The sequence below is a fragment of the Pseudorca crassidens genome, chromosome 20 (genome assembly GCF_039906515.1).
Source record: "Pseudorca crassidens isolate mPseCra1 chromosome 20, mPseCra1.hap1, whole genome shotgun sequence".
NCBI classification, from domain to species: Eukaryota; Metazoa; Chordata; class Mammalia; order Artiodactyla; family Delphinidae; genus Pseudorca; species Pseudorca crassidens.
This window is the reverse complement of record NC_090315.1, coordinates 14063825-14090842: the sequence shown is the minus strand read 5'-3', so window position 1 is coordinate 14090842 and position 27018 is coordinate 14063825. Positions and strand designations below refer to the sequence as shown.

General features: G+C 44.1%; 1 long non-coding RNA gene across 1 annotated transcript in view; it reads left to right on the top strand.

Moving 5' to 3' along the window:
• The window catches only part of LOC137214690 (uncharacterized), a 41367-nt gene extending 19553 nt beyond the window's left edge, over positions 1-21814 (top strand). Inside the window, exon 3 of the long non-coding RNA XR_010939003.1 lies at positions 21101-21814. This is a non-coding gene — a long non-coding RNA (uncharacterized lncRNA). The remainder of the gene's footprint in view (positions 1-21100) is intronic.
• The last annotated feature ends 5204 nt before the right edge of the window (positions 21815-27018 follow it).

Sequence of the window (27018 nt, the reverse complement as noted above, 5' to 3'; positions counted from 1 at the left end):
GTAAGATAGATAGCTAGTGGGAAGCAGCTGCATAGCACAGGGAGATCAGCTCGGTGCTTTGTGTCCACCTAGAGGGGTGGGATAGGGAGGGTGGGAGGGAGATGCAAGAGGGAAGAGATATGAGGATATATGTGTACATATAGCTGATTCACTATGTTATACAGCAGCAACTAACACAACATTGTAAAGCAATTATACTCCAATAAAGATGTTTTTAAAAAAGTCTGGTGTTCAGAACAGTGAACGGACATTAAGAACTAAGGAAATTTGAATGAAGTATGGACTTTAGTTGAGAATAACGTATTGGTTCCTTAACTGTCACCATTACAAATGTAAGATATTAATTATAGTGTTCACACTACTTCTGGGCTTAGGGTATATGGGAACTCTTTGCGATTTTTGTATAAATGTAAAACTGTTCTAAAAAATAAAGTTTGTTTAAAAAAAAAAAGAATGTGTATTCTGGGTTTTTTGGATGTAGTGTCCTGTAGATATCAGCTGATTGCAACTGGTCTGTTGTGTCACTTAGGACCTCTGTTGCCTTATTGACTTTCTGTCTGGATGAATTGTCCATTGATGTCAGTGGGGGGCTAAAATCTCCTAATATTCATGTATTCCCATCAGTTTATCCCTTTACATCTGTAAGTATCTGCTTTATATATTTAGGTGCTCCTGTATGTATGTTAATGAGTGTAATATCCTCTTGTTGTATTGATCCCTATATCATTATATAATGTCCTTCTTTGGCTTTCATTATAGCTTTTGTTTTAAAGCCAATTTGGCTAATTTGAGTCTTGCTACCTTGCTTTATCATTTTCACTTGCATAGAATCCCTGTTTCCATCCCCTCATTTTCAGTCTGTATGAGTCTTTTGTAGGCAGCACATTGAAGGGTCTTTTTAAAAAATCCACTCTGCCACTCTGTCTTTTGATCACAGCATTTGGTCTACTGACTTTTAATTACTGATAGGTATGTACTTATTGCCACTTTAAACCTTATTTTCCAGTGTTTTTGTAGTTCTTCTTTGTTCATTTCTTCTTCTTTTTTCCCTTTTGTGGTTTGAGGGTTTTCTTTTGTAGTATGCTTGAGATCCTTTTTTTTGGTTTTTGTTAATCTTTTGTATGTTTCTAATTTGTGGTTACCCTGGATTTCAAGTATGTTGAGCCGTAACTATATCTACTTGCTTTAAACTGATGTCATAGAAGTTCAAACACATTCTAAAAGATCTACATTTTTATACTCCCCTCCTCCACATTTTGTGACTTTTATGTCCTATTTTACATCTCATGCTTATCCTTTTGCTGTTAATTGTAGGTATAATCACTTTTATAATTTTTTATTATTTCTTAAAATCCATATACTGGCTTATTTAAGTGATCTTCAATCCTTTTATACATTTGCCTTTCCTACTGTGATTTTTCCTTTTCTATAGATCCTTGCTTCTTTTCTATTTAGAGAAGAACTTTCAGTATTTCTTTTAGGGTGGGTTTAGTATTGCCAAATTCTTTTAGTTTTTGCTTGTCTGAGAAATTCATTCTCTCCTCCTATTGGCTGCGTTGGCTCTTCGTTGCTGTGCGCGGGCTTTCTCTAGTTGCGGTGAGCAGGGGCTACTCTTTGTTGCAGTGCGCGGGCTTCCCATTGTGGTGGCTTCTCTTTGTTGCTGAGCACGGGGTCTAGGTGCGTGGGCTTCAGTAGTTGTGGTGCACGGTCTTAGTTGCTCTGTGGCATGTGGGATCCTCCCGGACCAGGGCTCAAACCTGTGTCCCCTGCATTGGCAGGTGGATTCTTAACCACTGCACCACCAGGGAAGCCCTCCTTCTATTCTAAATAATAATCTTGCTGGGTAGAATATCCTAGGTTGCAGGACTTTGAATATATCATACTAATCCCTTCTGGCCTACAGAGTTTCTGCAGAGAAATCATCTGATAGCCTTATGAGGGTTCCCTTGTAACTGGCTTTGTTTTTCTCTTGCTGCCTTTAGAATCCTCTCATTATCTTTAACTTTTCCATTTTAATTATGCTATGTCTTGATGTAGATCTGTTTGGGTTCATCTTGTTTGGGACCCTTTTTGCTTCCTGTACCTGGATATCTGTTTCGTTTTTTAGGTTTGGCAAGTTTTCAGGCATAATTTCTTCAAATACATTTTCTATCTCCCTTTCTCTCTCTCCTTCTGAAACCCCTATTATGTGTAGATTTGCAAACTTTATATTATCTCATAGATTTTTTTCCCATTTGTCTTTGTGATTTGGTGATTTCCATTATTCTGTCTTCCACATCACTTATTTGTTCTTTTGTATCATTTAGTCTGCTATTCATTACGTCTAGATTGGTTTTTACCTTGGCAATTGAATTGTCTAATTTTGATTGGTTCATCTTTATAGTTTTTACTTCCTTGTTACAGTGATCTGCATTTCTCTCAATAATCTGTCTTAACTCCTTTAGTATTTTTATTACCTTCTTTTTGAACTCGGGGTCTGTAGACTGGTGAGGTCTCTTTCATTATTCTTTCAGGGGATTTCTCTTGTTCTCTTAATTATGAGTAGTTCCTCTTCTTTTTCATTTTACTTAACTTTTTCTGTCTCTATGAATTTAGGAGAAAAAGTTATCTGCTGTCATCTCAAAGGGGTGTTTTTATGTGGGAGCATCCCTGTGTAGACTGTATGAATCCAGTATTTTTGGTGCAAGGGCTGGTTTTGGTTTGAATGACAGCCACATTTTTCCTCAGAGTGTGCTGGATGCCATCCCTTTGATTGGGTTGTGATTGATGTTTTGGTGTCCAGAGCCTGTGCTGTATGTTGGACGGGGCCTCCTCTTGGCTCCATGGTTGTCACCACTACTGGGGACAGGATCTACTCCCCAGTTGTTGGAGTAGAAGACCTGAGGGTTAGGTTCTATCAGGCTCCATTGCTCTTGAGTGCATGCCATGCCCCAAAGAAGGTGACCGCTGCAGCAAGTGAGTCCCGTATGGTCACAGTGAATCTGTGTACCACCTGTGCAGGTGTCCTGTGGTTCTTCTCAGAATCAGCCTAGGTTCATGTACCTTTCTCCATTGTGTTCATCCCAGACCTAGTGCTAGGCTATGGTGTGGAATAGTCTGGGGCTCAGAGCTGGAGCACTGTTGCTGCAGGAATCAAGGTGGCTGTGCTGCTGCCTGGGATCTGGGCTGCATCTGTGCAGACCTCTTCCAGGACCTGTCTTCCCCAGATCTGGCTCCAAGCTGTGATGTGGAGTGGGCAGAGTCAGAGAGTTCCTGCCTGGAAATCACTGCATGCTCCTGCCCAGAGCCTGTCCACCCGAGACTCAGCATCCAGCTGCTGTGCATTTCTGTGGCACTGCCCAGCATGTGTGCCAATAATGACTGCCAGGGCCAGACCCACTCCCACCATGTGTGTGCTGACAGTGGGCTCCACAGTTCCCCACCATCACCACATCCCATGCCCTCCAGGCTGTCTCCATGCAGCTAGATGTAGTCCTCTCCCAGGGCCTGTATGCCTGCGATTCAGCTCTTTAGCCACGGTGCCTATCTGTGGCTCTGCCTGGTGCTTGCCTTGACAATGTCTGCCTGGTTTGATCCACCAGCCCATGCGTGTGCCGACAGTGGAGTCTGTGGTTCAGCCTGGATCACACTCCAGGTAGCCCAGTCTGTCTCTGCACAACTAGACCAAATCTCTGCTCTGATATGGTGCCAGACGGTAGCGTGGAGTGAGCGGGGCCAGGGCGTTTGCCCCTTTTTGGGTTGGGAAGTTCGGCAAGGCGCAGATCTCTCTCTGCCCTGATTGGTGTGCAAGTCAGCACACACACGCTCCTCACGGATAAAATCTAGACTTCTCCAGCCCCTCTATCTGTCCGGGCAGATTTTCCAGCACACGAGGGGGCTCCCCAGGGTGAGGGCCTGCCCATGTTGACCTTCTTTCCCTTACAGATCCCTCCCAGTGTCACCAGTCCTGTCCTGATGCCTTTTTCCCCCCATTGTACCTGCTTACTTGGAGATCTTCCTTGCAGCTTTGGCTGTACAGGAGATCTTCTGTTAGTTTTCGGTTGGTTTTTTGTGAGAACTGTTCCACACGTAGACGTATTTTTGATGTGTTTGTGGGGGGAACTGAGCTCCATGTCCTTCTACTCCACCATCTTGATCCCCTCCCACCACATCTTCTTTATCCATTCATCTGTTGATGGACACTTAGGTTGCTTCCATATCTTGGCTATTGTAAACAATGCTGCTGTGAACATTGGGGTACATGTATCTTTTTGAGTAAATGTTTTCATTTTCCTTAGATGTATACCCAGGAGTGGAATTGCTGGATCATGTTATTTCTATTTTTAGTTTGTTGAGGAACCTCCTTACTGTTTTTCAGAGTGGCTGCACCAATTTACATTCCCACTGACAGTGTACAGGGTTCCCTTTTCTCCACATCCTCCCCCTAATTTGTTATTTGTGGTCTTTTTTATGATAACCATTCTGACAGGTGTGCAGTGATATCACATTTTGTTTCATTTTTTAAAACAGCTTCATTGAGATAGAGTTCACAGGCCATAAAATTCATCCATTTAAAGTGTGCAATTCAATAGTTTTTAGTATATTCATAGATATATGAAACATTCATGATAGTCAATTTTGGAACATTTTCATCACCTCAAGAAGAAACCCCATACCATTAGCTATCACCCTCTAGCCCATCCTTCCCAGTCCGAATCAACCACAATTCTCTCTCTCTCTCTCTAAATATATATATATATATGTATGTATATATAATTTGGTTATTATGTACATTTCATATAAATGGAATTGTACAACATTATAACATGTGGCCTTTTGCATCTGGCTTTTTTTTTTAACCTTAATGTAATGTCTTCAAGGGTCATTCATGTGTCAGCCCTTCATTCCTTTTTATTAATAATATTCCATGTATGGATATACCACATTTAGTTTGTCCATTCATCAGTTAATAGACATTTGGGTTGTTTCCAGCTTTTGCTACTATGGATAATGCTCCTATAAACATTTGGTGTTTGTGTAGACATAGTTTGCTTTTCTCTTGGGTATATCCCTAGGAGTGGAATCATTGGGTCATGTAATAACTCTATGTTTAATCATCTGACAAACTCCCAGACTGTTTTCTAAAGTGGCTGCAGCATTTTACATTTCCTCCAGCAGGGTATGAGTGTTCTGATTTCTTCACGTCCTCACCAACACTTATCAGACATTTTTTTTTAGGCGTTTATTAATTTATTTTTGCTGTGTTGGGTCTTCGTTTCTGTGTGAGGGCTTTCTCTAGTCGTGGCAAGTGGGGGCCACTCTTCATCGCGGTGCGCGGGCCTCTCACTGTCGCAGCCTCTCTTGTTGCGGAGCACAGGCTCCAGACGTGTAGGCACAGCAGTTGTGGCTCACGGGCCTAGTTGCTCCGCGGCATGTGGGATCCTCCCAGACCAGGGCTCAAACCTGTGTCCCCTGCATTAGCAGGCATGTTCTCAACCACTGCGCCACCAGGGAAGCCCTGACTTTTTATTTATGGTTACCCTAGTGGATGTGAAGTGGTACTTTATTGTAGTTTTTGTTTGCTTTTCCCTGATGACTAATGATGTTGAGCATCTTTTCATGGGCCTATTGGTCTTCTGTATGTCTTCCTTGAAAAGATGTCTATTCAGATCATTTTCCCATTTTTAACTGGGTTTGTCTTTTTTATTATTGAGTTGTTTAAGTTCTTTATATAATATATTCAAGATACAAGCCCCTTTTTATATATATAATTTGCAAATACTTTCTCCCATTTTTTGGGTTGTCTTCACTTTCTTGATAGTGTCCATTGAAGCACAAAATTTTTTTATTTTGATGATGTCTAATTTTTTCTTTTGTTGATTGTGGTTTTGGTGTCATATCTGAGTTTCATAGTTTTTCCTCTTACATTTAGGTCTTTGATCCATCTTGAGTTAATTTTTTAATATGGTATGAGGTAAGGGCCCAACTTTATTATTTTCTCTGTGACCATGCAGTTGTCCCAGCTCCATTTGTTGATGGGACAATTCTTTCCCCATTGAATGATCTTGGTAACCCTGTGGGAAATCAGTCAGCCATAGACGCAGCTCTGTCTCTAGGTGTGTTCACACACTACACTGTGAGTCTACAATATCTCCAAAGTATGCCTGTACAAGATCATGTCATCTGCAGTTTACTTCTTCCTTTCAATCTTGATGCTTTTTTTTTTTCTTCCTTAATTGCTCCAACTAGAACTTCAGTACCATGTTGAATAGAAGTGGTGAAAGCAGACATCCTTGCCTTCCTCTTGATCTTAGGGGGAAAGCATCCAGTCTTTCCCCACTAAGTATGATGTCGCTTAAGTGTTTCATAGATGCCTTTATCATGTTAAGGAAGTCCCCTTATATTCCTAACTTGCTGAGAGTCTTTGTCATGAATGAGATTTTGCCAGATATTTTCTTTATATCTATTGAGATAATCGTGTGGTTTTTGCTTCTTATTCTACTGATGTGGTGTATTACATTAATTGATTTGGGGATGTGAAACGAATCTTGACTTCCTGGAATAAATCTCACTTGTTCTTTGTGTGTGTGTCCAAATGCAAATTTTATTCAGAATAATTAGGGTTTGCCTATAAGCTGATGGATGTAATACACAGTGGCAAACAGCAGAGTTCATGACCTACTTCCTACAGATGCTGAAAAGTGGCTTGAGTCTTGTCTGATTCCAGTTTTATGTCAGAAAATTTGTAATTGGCTATAGGCCAGCCATTAAGACACAATACCCAGGTCTATCCAGGAAAGCTCCTAACCGTCAATCCTGGGTGTGGATCACACCTCTGCTCTTGGCCTAGATACTGGCCCCAAAGCAGCAAAGTGTTAGACATGATCAACTTCTCCTTCTGTGGAGCAATAATGGAAAACCCACATGGAGCCATCTTTTCCAGCCAGAGCTAGAAGGCAGAGGAAAATCCCACTTGTTCTTGATGTGTAGTTATTTTTATATGTTGCTGGATTTGGTTTGTTAGTATTTGAAGATTTTTGCATCTGCATCTGTATTCATAAGAGATACTGGCCTGTAGTTTTCTTGTGATATCTTTGTCTAACTTAGGTAGCAGGGTAATACTGGACTCACAGAATGAGTTGGGAAGTATTCCCTCCTGTTTATTGGAAACATCTGTGAAGAACTGGTATTAGTTATTATTTTAATGTTAGGTAAAATTCAGTGGTGAAGCCATTTGAGTCCAGGTTTTCTTTGTGGAGAGTTTTTAGATTATGAATTAAATATTTTTACTTGCTTTGGGTCTCTTCAGATGCCCTATTTCTTCTTGACTCAATTTCAGTAGTTTGTATCTTTCTAGGAATTTGTTTTTCATCTAAATTATCTAATATATTGGCATACAGTTGTTCATAATATTCCTTTTTATTTCTGTAAGCTTTGTATAATGTCCCCTCTTTTGTTTCTAATTCTAATCATTTCAGTCTACTTGCTTTTTTTTCTTGGTGTACCTAGCTAATGTTGTGTTCCTATCTTGATCTTTAAAAGAACCAACTTTTGGTTTTTCTGATTTTCAGTATTATTTTTTTATTATCCATTTCACATATTTCTGCTCTAATCTTTATTGCTTTCTTCCTTCTGCTGCTATAAGTGTAGTTTGTTCTTTTTCAGTGTCTTGAGGTGCAAGTTTAAGTTATTTATTTGCAATGATTATTTTTTAGTATAGTATTTACAAATATAAATTTCCCTTTAAGCACTGCTTTTGCTGCATCCCATGAATTTTAGTATATTATGTCTTCATTTTCATTTATTTCAAAGTCTTTTCTAATTTCCCTTTAATTTCTTTTGGTTATTGAAGAGAATATTGTTTAATTTCCACATACTTGTGAGTTTCCCAAATTTCTTTTGTTATTGATAACTAATTTCATTCCATTGTCATCAGAGAATTATCTCTGTCTCTTTAAATGTATCAAGGTTTGTTTTATGGCCTAGCATATGGTTTATCCTGGAGAATGTTCCATATGCACCTGAGAAGAATGTATATTCTGGTTTTCTATAGATGTCTGTTAGGTCTGGTTTATAGTGTTGTTCAAATCTTCTATTTCCTTGTTGATCTTTTGCCCAATTGTTCTATTTATTATTGAAAGTGGTGTACTGAAGTCTCCAAATATTATTGTTGAATTGTGTATTTTTTTCCCCTCTACATCTTTGTCTCTATTTCTGCCTTGCAAACCGGTTCATCTGTACCATTTTTCTAGATTCCACATATATGCGTTAATATACAATATTTGTTTTTCTCTTTCTGACTTACTTCACTCTATATGACAGTCTCTAGGTCCATCCACGTCTCTACAAATGACCCAATTTCGTTCTTTTTTATAACTGAGTAATATTCCATTGTATATATATATGTACCACATCTTCTTTATCCATTCATTTGTCCATGGGCATTTAGGTTGCTTCCATGACCTGGCTATTGTAAATAGTGCTGCAATGAACATTGAGGTGCATGTGTCTTTTTGAATTATGGTTTTCTCAGGGTATATGCCCAGTAGTGGGATCGCTGGGTTATATGGTAGTTCTATTTTTAGTTTTTTAAGGAACCTCCATACTGTTCTCCATAGTGGCTGCATCAATTTACATTCCCACAAACAGTGCAAGAGGGTTCTCTTTTCTCTACACCCTTTCCAGCATTTGTTGTTTGTAGATTTTCTGATGGTGCCCATTCTAACTGGTGTGAGGTGATACCTCATTGTAATTTTGATTTGTATTTCTCTATTAATTAGTGATGTTGAGCAGCTTTTCATGTGTTTCTTGGCCATCCGTATGTCTTCTTTGGAGAAATGTCTATTCAGGTCTTCTGCCCATTTTTGTATTGGGTTGTTTGTTTTTTTGATATTGAGCTGCATGAGCTGTTGATATATTTTGGAGATTAATCCTTTGTTGATTCATTTGCAAATATTTTCTTCCATTCTGAGGGTTGTCTTTTCATCTTGTTTATAGTTTCCTTTGCTGTGCAAAAGCTTTTAAGTGTCATTAGGTCCCATTTGTTTATTTTTGTTTTTATTTCCATTACTCTAGAAGGTGGGTCAAAAAAGATCTTGCTGTGATTTATGTCAAAGAGTGTTCTTCCTAGGTTTTCCTCTAAGAGTTTTATAGTGTCCAGTCTTTTACATTTAGGTCTTTAATCCATTTTGAGTTTATTTTTGTGTATGGTGTTAGGGAGTGTTCTAATTTCATTCTTTTACATGTAGCTGTCCAGTTTTCCCAGCACCACTTATTGACGAGGCTGTCTATTCTCCATTGTATATCCTTGCCTCCTTTGTCATAGATTAGTTGACCATAACTGTGTGGGTTTATCCCTGGGCTTTGTATCCTGTTCCATTGACCTATATTTCTGTATTTCTGTATTTTCTCCTTTCATTTCTGTATTCAGAGCTCTGTTGTTATGTGCATAGGTGTTTATAATTGTTATATCTTCATGATAAATTGACCTGATTATAAGATTTCCCTCTTTTATTTAGTAACATTTAAAAAATCAATTTCATCTGATATTAGTATAGCTACTCCAGCTTTCTTATGGTTGCTGTTTACATGATATACCTTTTACATTCTATCACTTTTGGTCTATTTGTATCTTTGAATCTAAAGTATGTTTCCTATAGGTCACAATATCATTGGATCTTGGTGGGTTCTTTTTTTTTCCCTGACAATCTCTGCCTTTTGATTGGATAGTTTTAATCTATTAAATTTTAATGTTATTATTGGTATAGATTTATATCTGCCATTTCACTTTTTATTTTCTATGTGTTTCATGCCTGTTTTGCTCCTTTATTCTTCCTTTACTGTTTCTTTTACATTAAGTGAATCTCTTCTAATGTAGCATTTAAATTTCTTTACTAATTTCTTTTCATTAATTTTTTTGAGTGATTTCCTTAGTGGTTGCTTACCATATACATCTTAACTAATCAGAATGAGCTTCAGATTTATACTAACTTAATTCCAGTGAGCTATAGCAACATTGCTCCTATAGAGTTTTTTTTTTTTCTTTTGGCTGCGTTGGGTCTTCATTGCTGCACACAGGCTTTCTCTAGTTGAGGTGAGTGGGGGCTACTCTTTGTTGTGGTACACAGGGTTCTTATTGCAGTGGCTTCTCTTGTTGTGGAGTATGGGCTCTAGGCACTCGGGCTTCAGTAGTTGCAGCACACGGGCTCAGTAGTTGCAGCACATGGGCCCTAGAGTGTGCGGGCTTCAGTAGTTGCGGCGCGCAGGCTCTAGAGAGCAGGCTCAGTAGTTGTGGGGCACAGGCTTAGTTGCTCTGCGGCATGTGGGATCTTGTTGGACCAGGGCTCGAACCCACATCCCCTGCACTGGCAGGTGGATTCTTAACCACTGCACCACCAGGGAAGTCCCTCCTGTAGAGTTCTATTACCTTTCCCCCCTTTGTATTGTATTATTGGTATACATTTTACATCTATAAATGTTACCAAGAATGCGTTGTTTTAATTATTACTTTATATAGTGTTATGTCTTTTAAAGAGGATAAGAGAAGAGAGGAGAGCAAGCATATATTTATAGCTTTTGTTATATTAACCTTCTTACCATTTCTTGTTCTCTTCATTTGTTCTTGTTCATTTCAAATTACCATCTGGAGTCCTCTCCTTAGCCCAATACAACTTTGCTTTAATGTACTTCCTTTGTGCTGTTGTTGGCAGTTATATTACCATTCTATATGTTATAGGCCCAACAATACTATATGTACATGTATGTATGTACGCATGTGTTGTGTGTGTGTATACACCATTATTTCTTAGAATAATTTTTCTTCTGCTCTCTCTCTCCTCTCCTTTTGGCACTCCATTAAGTGTATACTGTTTTGCTGAACGGTGTCCCACTTTTCTCTGGGTTCTGTTTATTTTGTTCATTCTTTTTTCTCTTTGTTCTTTAGAACACATAATATCTCTCTTCAAGTTTGTTAATTATTTCTCCTGTCAGCTCAGATCTACTGATTTGTTCATTTCAGTTAATGCACTTCTCAGCTCCAAACTTCCGTTTGGTTCTATTTTATAATATCTAACTCTCTACTGATATCTTAAATTTGGTAAGTCAGTATCATCATACGTTACTTTTACTTTTTAAGTCATGATTCCCTTTAGTTATTGGGACATATTTATATAATGGCTACTTTGAAGACTTTGTCTGTTAAATCCAACATCTGGTTACTCTCACAGGCAGTTTCTCCTGCCTGACCTTTTTACCAGTTGCGGGGGGTGGGGGGAGTCACACTGTCCTGTCTTATGGAACCCAAACCACTCCTCCTTCCCAACCAGCACTGTCCAATAGAACATTCTGCAGTTATAGACATTCTGTATCTGCATTGTCCAGTGCAACAGACACTAGCCAGCTGTGGCTAACGAGCACTTAAAGTGTGGCTAGCGTAACTGAGGAACTCAATTTTAAATTTTATTTCATTTTATTAATGAAATAGCCATACGCGACTAGCAGCTACCTTCTTGGATAATGCAGTTCCAGGCCATGCACAGAGGACCCAATTCTCTAGAATCCTCTACCCAAGTGTTCCTGAACCTGCTTCCAGCACCTGGGTGGACCTTGTCATGGTCCTTCTCGCCCCCAAACCCAGGGCAGGTCATGTTGGTGTGCACACCTCTAGATCCAAGGGGTGGGCAAGAGGTGATCTGAGATGGACCAAGCTCCACCATGCAGATTAGGGTGCCCTCACACATGCATGGATGACCCCACAAGGGTTCAGGATGTAGACAGGAATGGGAAGACAGGGTGAGAACTATAGGTAGGGAGCCTCCATTTGCACTGTTGGTCCAGGATCCACAAATATTAGGGAAGGTTTTGACTGGCAATGTCCCATTTCTTACCTATGTGGTGGCTACACATGTGTTCAGTGTATAATTTTTTTCAACTGTATACACATGTATAAATTGTGTATATACACACAGATATACTATATGTCACAAGTTTTTTTAATGATTTAAATTTTTTACTACTATTAAGTTAGAGCCCAGGTTCTTCTCATGACACATAAAGCCTTGTACAATCTACATTCTGCCTATATGTCTGACCTAATCTCCTGCCATCCTTCTCCCTCACTCTCAGCTCCAGCCACACTGACCTTCTTGCTCTAGCTAACAGGTCAAGTTATAGAGGAGCTTGCTGGAGGGGAGCTTAACTGGCTCTGCAATTAAAGCCATTTTTATTAGCAAAGCAAAGAAATGCCTGTGATGGGGGTTGGACAGCCAGTGTCAGGAATGATGTAGCAAATGCAGCCTACTAGAGGTTAGAAGGAAAGGGATCTGCTTATATAAGCAAGCTGGAGACAGTTCTGAAGGCAGACAAAAAAGGAGCAGTTGTGGTTGAAGGAACCATCAATCAGGTTCCCTGAACAGGTGGAGGCTGGGGCTACTCCCAGCGGAAAGCTGGGCTCAGAGCTCCAATTACCAGCACAGAGAATCCAGCTATCAAAACTGATGCCAGAGGGGAGGGAGAGGAGGAGAAAGAAGCCTGAGTCAGTGGAAAAGAGCGATTCCAGAGCACCTGAGGTGACTGCCGGACCACCAGAAAGGGAGTTGGAGACCACTAGCAGTAACATCTAACTCAGTGGTTTTCAAAGCAGGGTCCCCTGTACCAGCAGCATCAACTTGACCTGGGAACTAGTTAAAAATGCAAATTTCCAGGCTTCCCTTAGTGAGAATCAGAAATTCTGAGGGGAGGGGAGGGCCGAGCAATCAATGTTTTAACAAGCCCTCCAAGGCGATTCTAATGTCCAACAAAGTCTGAAAACCATGGATCTGACTTTAACGAGCGTGGACTATGTGCCAGGCGCTATTCTGAACGATTTACCTCTATGAACTTACTGGCCTACATAACAGTACTATCAGATAGAAGTGCACCATTTTCCAGGTAGGAAATGTGAAGCAGGGTGATTTACGTAACTCACCTGAAATCAGAGGGCCAGACAGAGAGAGGCAAAGACACAACTTGGACCTCAAGCCTGTGCTGTTTCTCTCCCACCATGCTCACCTGTGGTGATGCTCTGACTAGCACAGCCCCTGGCGGGCTTCTCAAAACACTCTTGCCGGAACCCATTCCGAGTTTGTGATTCGCTAAAGTTGAACCCAAGAATTTGCATTTCTCATAAGGTCCCAGGTGATGCTGATGGGCCTGGTCCAGATTCCACAGTGTGAGAACTTCTGTTACACTGCCTTTTCCACACGAGCACTGGGTCCAGCTAATGGAAACGTTGACTGGGTCTTTTTAAACAACTCCATGTGCATAACCCCCTGCAGGGACTCTTTGTGCTACAAATAACAGAAAACCCAAATTCAAACTGGCTTAAGCAGAAAAAATATTTATAGGCTGATCTAATTTGAAACAGGTTAAGTTTGCCTTCAGGTACAGGTGGACCCAGGGCCAAGGAGGTAGCTAGGATTCTCTTTCTCCTTCCGTCTCCCAGCTCTGCCTTCCTTTCTTGTGTTGTCTTCATTCCCAGGCAAGCTCTCCTTTCACAATGGGCCCCTAGCAGCTCTGGCCTTAGAGTCTACCAGCTGGGAAACCATATGATAAAAGGAGTTCCCCTTCCCTACTAGTTCAGCAGAAGCCCACCCTGGCTCTCGCTGGCCAGGTTCAGATCACAGGCCCATTTCTGAACAGTCATTGTGGTCAGGGAGATGGAAGATTCTCTTTAGCCAGGCCTAGGTTATGGGCTCATACCCAGAGAAGCAGCAGGTGGACTTTGCTGCCCCCCAAACACACAGATAAAGAGTGAGGGATAATCTGGGGTGCTGCAACATGAATGGATGTTGGACAGGCCAATATAACCAATGTCCACTACACCGCCTTCAAAGGAAGGGGCACCAGGAAGCCAAAGTGTGTGCCCACTCCTTAAACACTCGTAAGATGGGTCCAAGCACAGAGATCATGATAAAAGAGGAAACCCGGAGGCTGATACACTTTATTATTTCATTTATACCCAGTAAAGAATTGGGGGAAAAAAATAATCTACGGTATTAGAGGCCAAGTCAGCACAGTGGTTATCCTTGGGGAGAGGGGGGTGTATCAGTTAGCTACTGCTGCTTAACCAACCTCCCTAAACTTAGTGACATAAAATAGTGGTAACTGATTACTATTATCACTCATGTTTCTGGAAGTTGGCTGAGCTCGTGAATATGTGATTGCAGTGTTGGAATTCCTTGAAGGTGATGGGCGGACGCAGCAGTGTGTCTAGACCCAGGAGGCATCCAATGGGAGGCAAGAGCAAGCTTGACAATCTGTAGTGTCTTTGAGGGCCCACAGCACCTCACAGGGGTGTTGTGAAGATGCAAAGAAATCATGCAGGTAAGGGCCTCACATACGGCCTGACACGCAGTAGGTATCCCCTGTGAAAATTAATAAAAGGAAACCAACTAAAATTGGAGTCAGAGAGGCCTGTAGAGGGAGGTCTCATGCCCTAGCACTCGTCGTCAGTTATCTCAAACAGGAGGAGTATCAATTACCCAGACGGGAAGATGCCAGTTACTGACCCCAGCAGGAAGAGAGGTACCTTGCACTCCCAAACAGGAAGCACAACTACTTTACTACCCTAGCAGGGGGAAGGAAGACTTCCTTCTTGTCTTGCAACAAGCCCAGCCAATGGAAGACACCACAGTTCAGGCAGTGAGAAGCCACTGTCACCTGAACTTTTGTTTTCCACCAATGAACTTTCATTTTTTCCTTGCTGATAACTTCGTTTCCTTGTCCCATCCTCCTTACTATAAAAGCCTTCCATGTTGTGTAACTTCCAGGAATATCTGTCTGCCGTATAGAATGCTGCCCAATTCATGAATTTTTAAATAGTGCCAATTAGATTTCAATTTACCCAGGGATATTTTTTTAAGTCTTTTTTTTTTTTTTTAATTGGAGCATAGCTGCTTTACAACGTTGGGTTAGTTTCTGCTGTAGAACAAAGTGGATCAGCTATATGTATACACACATCCCCTCCCTCTTGAGCCTCCCTTCCACCCCACACCCCATAAATTTTGTTTTTTAACACCCCTAAGATGTTAGCAGTTAACTCACTCACCACGCGGTCACCAGTTAAGATGTGTTTGGCTACAGATAAGAGGATCCAAGTCAAAAGGGCCTGAATCAGAAGGAAATGCGTTACTTCACACAGCAAGCACTCCAGAGGCAGGGTGTTTTGGGGTTGTTAAATTCAAACAGTTAAGAAAATTGTATTTTACTTCCAAAAGAATTTTACTTAAAAGTACCTATATTTATTGAGCTCCAAATAATCACCGGGCATGGAACTGGAACTGGAGACATAGCACAGAAAGCAATGTCCCTTACCTGGCTCAGTGATTAAGTGGCTCAGGTCCTTTCTTCTGCCTGACCTCCTCAGCATGACAGGTAGGTGAGTCACCATATGGTGGCATATGCCCCCAGCATCACCTCCTTACACAGTATATCCAGAGGCACAACAGGGAGTCTGTTCTGCCCACTCTCCTTTTTAACTCAGCTTTACTGAGGTATAATTTATGCACAATAAAATATACCCATTTTAACTGCACAGTACAACCAATCCCAAAAGATTCCCTCTCCCCCTTGCTATTTTAAGATACAGTTTTATCACATATTTTCAAATGCCTAAACAATGTTTCTGTGTGCTTGGTTTTGAGCTTTATAAAATAGTATCATCCTATATGAAATCTTCTGAATTTTGCTCCTTTCACACATTATTTTTCTTGCGCACCTGTAGTTCCTTCCTTTTCATTGCTGCATAATGTTCCACTGTGTGAAGATACAATTCATCCATTCTTCTTTTGGTGGACATCAGGTTTGTTTCCGATGTTTTGCCGTCAGTGCTATTACGTACTTTCTTGGACACCTTGCCTGGTGCATGTGCTGATGAGATTCACAGCATGTCTACTGTACACCCAGTAAAAGTTAAAGCAGTTCAGAATGCTGCACTGATGTCAGGGCACATTAAACAAGACCTCGAAAGCGGGCTTCATGGTCCAGTTCAAGAGTTACAGGTGCGCACGACCCACATCTTGTCGTTTCTTAATTCAGCTAATGGATATTACTGACTCTGTGCCAGGTTCTGGAGATAAAAGTGGTGACCAGAAGAGACTTTGTCCCCATCCTCATGGATTTATCTTTCTAAAGAGGGAGACAGACATTTATATCGTGAAAGTGTCCCTCCTACTGTCTCCTTGTGGCTTCTTCTTTGTCTTTGGACGTAGAATATCTTTGCTGGTAGGTTCCAGTCTTTTTTTGTTGATGGTTGTTCAGCAGTTAGTTGTGATTTGATGTTTTCGTGAGCTCAAGTCCTTCTCCTCCGCCATCCTGTCTCCAATCTCCGGGAGACAGACGTTTAGATGCTGACATCACAGATGGTCAGGGCTGGGATGGGGGAAACCCAGAGAGCAGAAGCCCAAAACGGATACCTGACCCACCCTGGGGGATCAAGGGGGCTTTCTGGAGGAGGAGACATCTTGAGACCTGAAAGATGTGTGTGATTAGTTGTGAAGAGGAGGTAGGGAGAAGGGGGGGGTGCTTCAAAACGAGGGAAAAGCATGTACAAATGTTAGAGGTGAGAAAGAGGAGAAACATAATGAGAACCACAGATGTAATTTAAAATTTTCTAGTAGCCACATTAAAAACCAAAACCAGGTAAAATGAATTTTAATAACATTTTATTTAACCTGATAGATCCAAAATATTACCATGTTAACATGAGATCAATATAAAAACTATTAACGAGATATTTTACAGTCTCTTTCTTGTGCTAAGTCTTTGAAATCTGGCTGGTATTTTACACTTAGAACACACAGCAGGTCACACCAGCCACAGTTCAAATCCTCAACAGCCACACGTGGCTGGTGGCTGCCTTACTGAACAGCACAGCAAGAGCCTTGTGACTCAAAGCATTGGCATCATTTGGGAGCTTGTTAGGAATGCAGAACCTCAGGCCCCTCCCCAGACCCACTGACTCAGAATCTGCATTTTAACAAGATCTCACGGGATTTATATGTACATTAGTTTGAGAAAAATGGGTCCAGTTCTGCCTAAAACACTTCTGTGGCTTCCTATTGCCCTCCTGATAAACGCCCAGATATTGACCTTGGCAATCATTCATTCATCCCTGTTACTGAGCGCCTACTGTGTGCCAGGCCCTGTGCTGGGTGATGCTCAGGTCTCCAAGACAGACCTGAGTCGTGGAGCTCCCAGGCAATTAACAGATAAGTACCCAAATCCCTGTTTCATTTCGACTATGTTAAACATAATGTGCTTGAAGTTACAGAGTGCAAGGGGTGTTACAGGAGGCCTGACCTGGCTTGAGTGGAGGGGGCATCCAGAAAATAACCCAAATGAGGAAGAGGCCACTATCACGGCAGAAAGCCACACGTAGATTAAATGTCCCTCTGAAGGGGTGGGCCTGCCAGGCAGCACCAGCCATCCACGGTCACTAGGGCCGTTTTCAGGCTTCAGGGCCACGTGGAGAAATGCCCGGCGCGGTAGGGTTTCAGGAAACGGGAGCGCCAGGGGCGGAGCCAGGGGCGGAGCCAGTGATAGGATCACATCCTGCACAGGTGTGTCTGCGTTTGGAAAATGAGGGGAGAGGGAAGAGAGAATCAGGAAGGTGTACAGTTTGCCAGAAGGGGGAGGACTTGGGGCAGGGAACTGTGGGTCCCCTTTTCTTTAAAGGCAAGGTCTTTTATTTTATTTATTTATTTTGCGGTACGCGGGCCTCTCACTGCTGTGGCCTCTCCCGTTGCGGAGCACAGGCTCCGGACGCGCAGGCTCAGCAGCCATGGCTCACAGGCCCAGCCACTCCGCGGCATGTGGGATCTTCCCGGACCGCGGCACGAACCCGCGTCCCCTGCATCGGCAGGCGGACTCTCAATCACTGCGCCACCAGGGAAGCCCAAGGCAATGTCTTTTAATAAAACATACCTGGATTTGCTTTAAAATTAACTGAGCAGGGGAGGAAAAGGTGCAGAATATGGATGGAACAAGAATGGCCGCATGCTGGTTAACTGCTGAAGCTGGGTGATGGGTGTTCATTAGACTTTTCTCTCTGCTTTTGTGCATGTTTGAAATTTTCCCTTAAAAAGAAAAAGTTAAAAGTGTTTCTCTTTGCAAGTAATTGGGGATGTTGAAAACAGATTTTTGGCAACCAGAAAAGAAAGTCATTTAACCTCTTCTGAACAGAAGAAATTGCAGTATTCAGAACTGTGAACATATCAGGGACCTCCCTGGAGGTCTAGTGGTTAGGACTGCGGGCTTTCACGGCGGAGGGCCCGGGGTTCAATCCCTGATCGGGGAACTAAGATCTTGTTAGCCATGCCGCGAGGCCAAAAAACAAAAAACAACAACAAAAGAAGGAACCTGAGCTTCTCCTTTAAGAATGGAGTCCAGGTCCAGGAGGAAGGGGGTTGAAGGCACAAACAGAACCAACGGTATTCCTGGGTTCAAATCCCAGTCCTGCCACTTACTAGCTCTGGAACCTGAAGCAACTGAGTTAAACTCTAAACGCCTCACTGAAAAACCGGGATAATGACAGCAGCTGCCTCCTAAGGGCCATGTGAGGTTATTACTGAGTTCATACATGCAAAGGGTGTACACTGGTGCCTGGCATGAAGCAGCGCCATGTCAGCGTGGGCAGCACGTGCCAGCCAGATGTGAAGCCGCAAAAGGTCTCAAAGCAGATGCACCCATAGTTCCTTTACACAGAATTCACTGATATCGGAGGATAAGACAAGAATTCTCCCAACACCAACGTACTTTAGTAACCTTCCTTTAGACGTACAAAGTCCTTTTCTACAAGTCAGTTGTTCCAAATGCTTGTCAAACACCGTCTAAATGACATAAGTCCTGTCTATAATGATAACTGTGAAAATTGACAGTAGAAAGTTCCCTAAGTTGATGTGATTTCAAAAGGAATCTTGCAGGCACTCCTCCGAAGTCCGGTCTGGGGTGACTGTACAGTGTGCTTGAGAAACACACCTCTGTCCTCCTCCTGCCTGGCAGGATTCTGTAGGTAACACAAATGATTGAGAGGTCTCTTCCTCTTAGGCTCAAACAGCATGTGACCTTTTTCTTGTTTAGTTAACTCTCTCTCCCACAACAGCTCTTGCTGTGTTATGTTAGTAGTCAGCGAAAACGTGTTTGTTGTAAAAAAATTTTGCAACTCCCCTACTTCCAACACTCAGAAATGACCACTGGTTACATCCTGTTCATCATCTTTCCAGATGATGTCTGGGAGTGTTTCAAGGTAATATGAGTGGGAAGAAAGTGGGAGGTATGTGGATTGGGCAGCAATGGCTGGGCTGAAGGTTGCTGGGGCCAAGAGAGGGTCCGTGCCGAGGCCCAGGTGAGAACACCGGCCATGCCCAAGGGAAGAGAGGAAGTTCAGTGTGTCTGCAGCTCAGGTGGTCAGGGAGACAGGCTGAGCGACAGTCAGAGACCAGATCACACCAAGTCTTCAGCATTAGTCTAAGGAGTTAGGACTGGGTCCTAAGGACTCTGGAGAAACATGGAAAGGCTTCAAGCAGGAGGGCATGATCAGTTCTCTTTCACAAAAATCCCTCAGCTGTCAAGTGGGAGGGGGGTTAAACAGTGAGATGGGAGGCCAGGCAGAGACAAGGTGGGAGAGGACAGGGTTAGACCGAGGCAGGGCCATGAAAGGTGAGAAGGGGCAGGTGGGAGAAGCGTCCAGGAGTCCTAGTGGTCAAGCTCTGGAGGATGATGGGTTGGGCTGCAGGGTGGGGATGGGGAGGGAGGCATCAAGGATGCAGCCCCGGGCTCTCTCTGGGAGCCTGGGGTGTGGAGGAACCACCCCTAAGATAGGGACCAAGAGGAGGAGCAGGTCTGCAATGTGGGACACGGTGAGTATTACGGGCTCAGGGGTCACCCGGCCTGAGGGCAGGATGGGGAGAGAGGGCTTCTTGAGGCCTCAGGACCCTGAGGTCTGGGGCCCAGGGAGGAGGTGGGGCTAAGGGCAGAGAGTGGACATCATCAGCACAGAGACAGGAAACAGACCACAGAAGAGGGTAAGATGGCCCGGGGTGGAAGGGGAGAAGAGCCCGCCAGAGTTAAGAGGTCAGCGAAAACAGAACTTCTTGCAAAGAAGCAAGACACAGGAGAAAAACCAGGGGACAGGACTGTCACAGAAACCCAGGAAAGAGTATCCTTACGGAAGGTGGGCATGGCCAACACTGCCAGTTCTTGCCAAGATGGCCCATAAGATGAACACCAAAAAGTGCCCGCTGAGCCCCGTTTCTCATTGCCAGAGAAAGACGTTAACAAAGAAAACGAGGGGGGAAGGTGAGAACGAACCCTCTGGAGCTGGATTAGTCAGAGATAGCAGTACGGACTGAGGTATATTTTTATGCACAGATAGCTATATCTATACATACACACACACACACAGAAGTATAGACGTGTGTATACATGGGTTTGTACACATACATTTTCCCCAGCTCTGTCAGCTGAGAGGGACTAGAAATAGGAAACCTCAGCAGCAATGACCACACTCAGTGTCCAGACCTTGGTGTCTCATACCATTCTCTATCAAAGGAACCAGGGCTCCCTGGAAAGGGGCTGATTCTAGGGCTGGGGCAAGGAAAATGCAACGTAAGCCTGGAGCATCTCACAGTGCCAAAATGTAAGGAAGTGCTCAAGGAAAAAAAAGAATAAAGAATACAGAGCCAAACTCAAAGAGTCCCTAGGGCCAAAACTGAACAATTTGAGTGGAAAAGTTAATTATGATAGTATTGGGTTATACCCAAAGAATAAAATAAATACCCATGAGTCCATACTGATATAAATTAATGATTGTAGAAATAAAATAAATGGGGTAGAAGGGACAAACCTTCCTACAGAAGAATTCCCAGTAATTAATGTAGGAGAAATGAGGAAAATAGAAAAGTGTCATTAGAACACACCACAGTAATGATTTCTGCAGGCACGGTCCACAGATGAATGCCAAAATTGGTGGAACTTTGAGGAGAAATAGGACATTTGCACAGCCTCAAAGGATCTTCCCGTGTTTATCAGTTACTGTAGTGGTTCTGACAATATGAACACAAATTCTTTCATATTTTCCCTCCAGGAACTGGAGCTTACGGGCTGGATTCTGTGACCTGCTTCTAAACAGCGTAAGGGAAGGGAAAACCTGTCAGGTTACAGCTGAGAAACCTGGCGGACACGGCTGTAACGAAGTGATCCGGGTTACCATCACCTGAGTGATATTCTTCCCCAAACGTACAATCCCGGTCTAACCATGAGAAAAACATTTAGACAATCCCAGACTGAGGGACATTCTACAAAATACCTGACCGGTGCTCCTCAAAACTGTCAAGGTCAAGGAAAACAAAGACTGAGAAACTGTCACAGACTGGAGGAGACCAAGGAGACAGGACGAGTAAACGCAACAGGGTACCCTGGATTGCATCCTGGAACGGAGACAGAACATTAGTGGGAAAATGGGCGGAATATGAACAAAGTCGGGAGTTTCAGTAGTAGGATACTAATCAACATCCATTTCTTAGTTTTGACAAAGGTACTGCAATTAAGTAAGATGCTAACATTAGAGGACGCTGAGTGTCAGGTATATGGGAGGTCTCTGTACAATCTTTGCAACTTTTCTGTAAATCTAAAGTTATATAAAAAAAAATTTTAAAGTATCTACTAACTGGGCTACAAGCAGTCACCAGCAGAGTCCCTAACTCCCTTCATCTGACTCTTCAGGTCTCATCTCATGGGGTCTCTACGCCAGGAAGTCCTCCCTGATACCTTCAACTAGGTCAGGTGCTTCCTCTGGGCTCCCCCTTCCCGCCCTGACCCCATCTGGTAAGGGGTTGTCCCCCCACGATGTGTGCTCTGTGAGGGCAGCATGGAGGCTGTTTCAGTCATCGCTGTGTGTCCCTTACTGTGGGAGCACCCACAGGTGGCAGCTGTGCTGGATCCCCACCACCTTCCCAAGCCGACCCTAACCCTTCTGAGCCAGAGCCTGCCGGACCCCACCTTCCTGGCTTCCCCTGCCCCATCACCCAACCCAGGACGAGTCTAAGGCTATGTAAATGGTCTGTCCCACCCACCTACCAAAACAGGGTCAAATCACGCCCAACGCCTGCCCATAATACACCAACTATCAGGGATACCGTGTGAATGTGTGAGGTGACCGCCCAGTCCACAGCCCTTCCCAGCAGACAGACAGCACTGTAGGAATCCTCCAGCTACAGTGGGTTGAGCAAGATTGGATGCTGGACGCCAGCAATCCAAGTTCTGTCTGGGGGAATTTGGAATGGGGACAGAAGGGCTGTGGGGCACCGCAGCTGCCTGCAAACAGAGGAAGCAGCAGATGCAAACAGCAGCAGAGACCACAGGGCCTGGGGAAGGAGGGAAGCAGAGTCGCTGCCCCACGTTCTGACTCTATTCTGTTCTCAGGAGGCCCTGGTCCATTTCTCTGTCATCACCCGCAACCAATCCATTGTGGGTTCTGCCTTCAAAATGCATCCAGACGACCGCTCACGCCTGCCTATGCCCTGGTCCGGGCCACTGTCATCTCTCGCCTAGAAGACTGCAGTAACCTCCTCACAGAGCTCGCTGTTCCCACGCCCAGACCTCGGTTCCATTCATGCTCCCTTCCTTAGTGATCTCATCCTGGGCCTCACTACCATGAAAATGCCAACGGCTCCCAAGTTTATATCTCCAGCCCAGAACTTGCCCCTGGATGCCAGACTCCTGTATCGTGGTGATGCTCATCCCGCTGGGATGCTTACCATGTCCACAGGCTCCCTCAGCCCCCGCCCCACAGCTCAGGCTAAAAATCTTACAGTCGTTGACTCCCCTTTCTCCCCCCACACCTAAGTCCTGCCCACTCCTTCCTTCAAATTACACCCCCAAACCAACCACATCTGCCCACTTCCACTGATACCACGCCGGCCAAGCCACCATCGTCTCTCAGCTGCACTAGTGCAGCAGCCTCCTCGCTGGAGCCCTGCGTCCACCTTGGTGCCCACATGGCAGCCAGAGGAATCCCATTAGGACGTGAGATCACATCACTCTTCAGCTCAGGATGCTCCAACTGCTTCCCATCTCACTGCCAATCAAATTCAAGCCCTTCCCAAGGCCCATCCAGCCCTGCATGCCCCCTTGCCCTCATCTCCTTCCTGCTCAACGGGCTCAGTCTGGTCCAGTTCACTCCTTTCTGCTCCTCCCACACACCGAGCACACCTCAGGGCCTTTGAACTTGCTGTTTTTTCCAGCTGGAATGTCCTTCTTCCCAAAACAGGTGCATAGCTGGCTTCCTCCTTTTTTGTCAGGTCCCTCCTCCAATAACATTTCCTCAAGGATATCTTATTGAACCCCTCCACCTAAAACAGCAGCTCTTGTCACTCTCTATCCCTGCCCTCAGTCTTCATAGCTCATATCACTAATATTAATCTTTAAAAATCATCTACCTTTGGGGCTTCCCTGGTGGCGCAGTGGTTAAGAATCTGCCTGCCAATGCACGGGACACGGGTTCGAGCCCTGGTCTGGGAAGATCCCACATGCCGCAGAGCAACTAAGCCCGCAAGCCACAACTACTGAGCCTGCACCCTGGAGCCCACGAGCCACAACTACTGAGCCCACGAGCCACAACTACTGAAGCCTGAGCACCTAGAGCCCGTGCTCTACAACAAGAGAAGCCATTGCAATGAGAAGCCTGCGCACCGCAATGAAGAGCAGCCCCCGCTCGCCGCAACGAGAGAAAGCCCGCACACAGCAACGAAGACCCAACGCATACAAAAATAAAATAGGGCTTCCCTGGTGGCGCAGTGGTTGAGAGTCCGCCTGCCGATGCAGGGGACACGGGTTCGTGCCCCGGTCCGGGAAGATCCCACATGCCGCGGAGCGGCTGGGCCCGTGAGCCATGGCCGCTGAGCCTGTGCGTCCGGAGCCTGTGCTCCGCAATGGGAGAGGCCACAACAGTGAGAGGCCCGTGTACAAATAAATAAATAAATAAATTAAATAAAATAAAAAAATTTATTTAAAAAAAAAATCATCTACCTTCCCCACTAGAACGTAAGTTCCACAAGGACAGGGCTTTTGAGGGTCTTGTTCACCATTATAATACCAGCACCTAAAACAGTACTTTAAACAGTATTCCATATCTGATGAATCAACAAATAACAGAACCCAGGAATCAGGATGTTGGTTCCAAGTAACAGAAAGCCCAATTCAACTGGGCTTAAATGATTAAAAAAAAAAAAAAGATTTATTGGATTCCCTAATAAGAAAGTCCTGAAGTAACTCATTTCAGGTGAAGCCTGATCCAGCACTTGACAACATCACCAAGGACCTGATGCCTTTCTGTTTCTCCACTAGGCCTTCCAAGAAAATAGCTTCATCCTTGTGGCCACAACACACTTGGATGCATGCTTTGTAGTAATTAGCATCCCTGCTGTATATTAGATGTTTGCCCCCCGTCAGACCCTGTGCTCCTCACAGTAGTCCTCTGAGATGAAGAGTATTATAATTTCCATTTTACAGTGAAGAAATGGAACCTCAGAAAGGTGAAGTCACTTATTTAAAATCACACCACTAGTAACTAGGTTAATAACGCTCTAACTCCTTTTACTATCACTTCTTTAACAATTATGGAAATTTTAAGGCTGATGAACGTGCTGCTCCTAACAGCTGTCACACGCTCAGCACTTACTATGTGTCAGGTATCTTGCTAGCACTCCACTAACTTCTCTGTGCCCTGGTTCCCTCATACATATAAAGGCAATAATAATATTACCACATAGAATGACTAATGAGGATTAAATGAGCTAATACATAAGATGGTAAGATCTCAAAAAATATTTGTTTGTTTCAGTTAGCTATTGCTGGGTAACAAGGCATCCTCAAAACACAGTGGCTTAAAATAGCAACCACTTATTTGCTTCTGATTCTGTAGTTTGGACGAGGCTCTGACTCAGGATGGCTCGTCTCAACGCCACATGGTGTCAGCTGGGAGCTGGGCTAGACTATCTGAGATGGCATCACTCATGTGTGATTTAGCACATCGGCTAAAACGGTGGAAGAGCTGGGGGATGACTGGGCCTCTCTCTTTCCACGTCTCTCTCCACTGGGGGAGCTGGACTTCTTTCTGCGGTAGCCCAGGGCTCCAAGAGAGTAAAAAAGCACAGCTGCCAGGCCTCTTAAGGCCCAGGCTTCCCAACCAGCAGAGCATCACTTCTACTGCATTCTGTGGGTCAAAACAACTCACAGACCAGCCCAGATAAAAAGGGAGGAGGAGACTCCACCTCTTCAAGGGAGAAACAGGAAAGAACACGTGGCCGCCTTTAATAGCAGCCATTTTAATCTCATGGTAACAGCCTCCTCACTGGTCTGTCTACTTCAATCCTCAATCCCCACACAATAGCCAATTCCCCACACAACAGCCTGAGGGAGTTTTTAACACTCGTAGCTGACCATGCCTGCTTCCACTGTTTAAAATTCTTCTACAACTTCCCTGGGAATTCCAGGAAGCTGCGTGGAGAGGCCAAAAAAAAAAACAAAAAAAAAATTCTTCTACAACTTCCCACTGCACGTGGGGGTAAGGACACAAACTCCTTACAGGATCCACATGGTCTGGCCTCTTGCTCCCCCTCAGCCTCTAGGTTCCCAGCACCACACACACACTTACCTCTTAACAGAGTTAATGCCTACCCCATCACCTCAAACCTCACTTCCTAGCGTCCAGATTAGACTTTCTGTCAAGTGCTCTTATGACACTCTACCTTTCTTTGTAATTTCATATTTGCGTGAGAAGTTGACAATCTGAACCTCCACCCCGGAGACTGTGAGCTCTCTGGGGACAGGGAAACTGCTTTGTTCTCTGCTGTATCCTCAATCCTGAGCACAAAGCAGAGGCAAGATGAAATGTTTGTCGAATGTCTGAGACCTCAGAAAACGTTAAGGCAGCCCCTTAAGGTTCTGTGCATAGGGGATCAACAGAGTCCCTAGAATGCTAGGATCAGGAACTGTACTACTGAAATCATCCATCCATTCATTCAGTAAATAGTTATTGAGCCTGTACTACATGTCAAGAGCTCTTCTAGGTGTTAGACATAAAGCATGGAGTAGACAAAAGCTCCTGCCCTCATGAAGCTCATGATCTACTACGGGGGTGGGGGGGGAGACAGACAATAAACAAGATAAATAAATTATGCACCGTGTTAAGCAGTGATATGATTAATGCTAAGGAAAAAGTTAAAGGGAAGACAGATATGAATTTTTTTTAAATAAGTTTATTTTTGGCTGCGTTGGATCTTTGTTGCTGTGTGCGGGCTTTCTCTAGTTGCAGCGAGCAGGGGCTGCTCTTGTGGTGCGCGGGCTTCTCACTGCATTGGCTTTTCTTGTTTCAGGGCACAGGCTCTAGGCGCGCGGGCCTCTAGTTGTGGCGCACGGGCTTAGCTGCTCCGCAGCACGTGGGATCTTCCCGGACCAGGGCTCGAACCCGTGTCCCCTGCATTGGCAGGTGGATTCTTAACCACTGCGCCACCAGGGAAGCCCAGATACAAATATTTGTGGCACCATTCTAGAAGGGTGGTCAGGAAAGATCTCAAGGAGAAAGTAACATCTGAGTAAAGACCTAAAGGAGATGGTGGTGAGCCTTGACTATTCGGGAGAAGAATGTTCAACATAAAGAGAACAGCAAGTGCAGAGGCCCTGAGGCCAGTGTGGCTGGAACAGAGGGAACAAGAAGGGAGTAGATGATGTCAGACAGGCAACAGGGACAGATAATGCAGGGCCTTGCGGGCCATGGAGAGGAACGTGGCATTTACTTTGTGAGATGGAGCCACAGGGTACCGAGCAGGGGAGGGATGTGACCAGACCCAGGTGTCCACAGTGTCCCTTTGGCTGCATGTGAGAAACAGACAGTGGGGAGCAAATAGACCACTGAGGTCTAGGCAGGAGATAAGGGTGGACAGGGCCAGGGTGACAGGAGTGGAGGTGGGAAGAAATGGTCCGATTCTGAATATACTTTGAAGG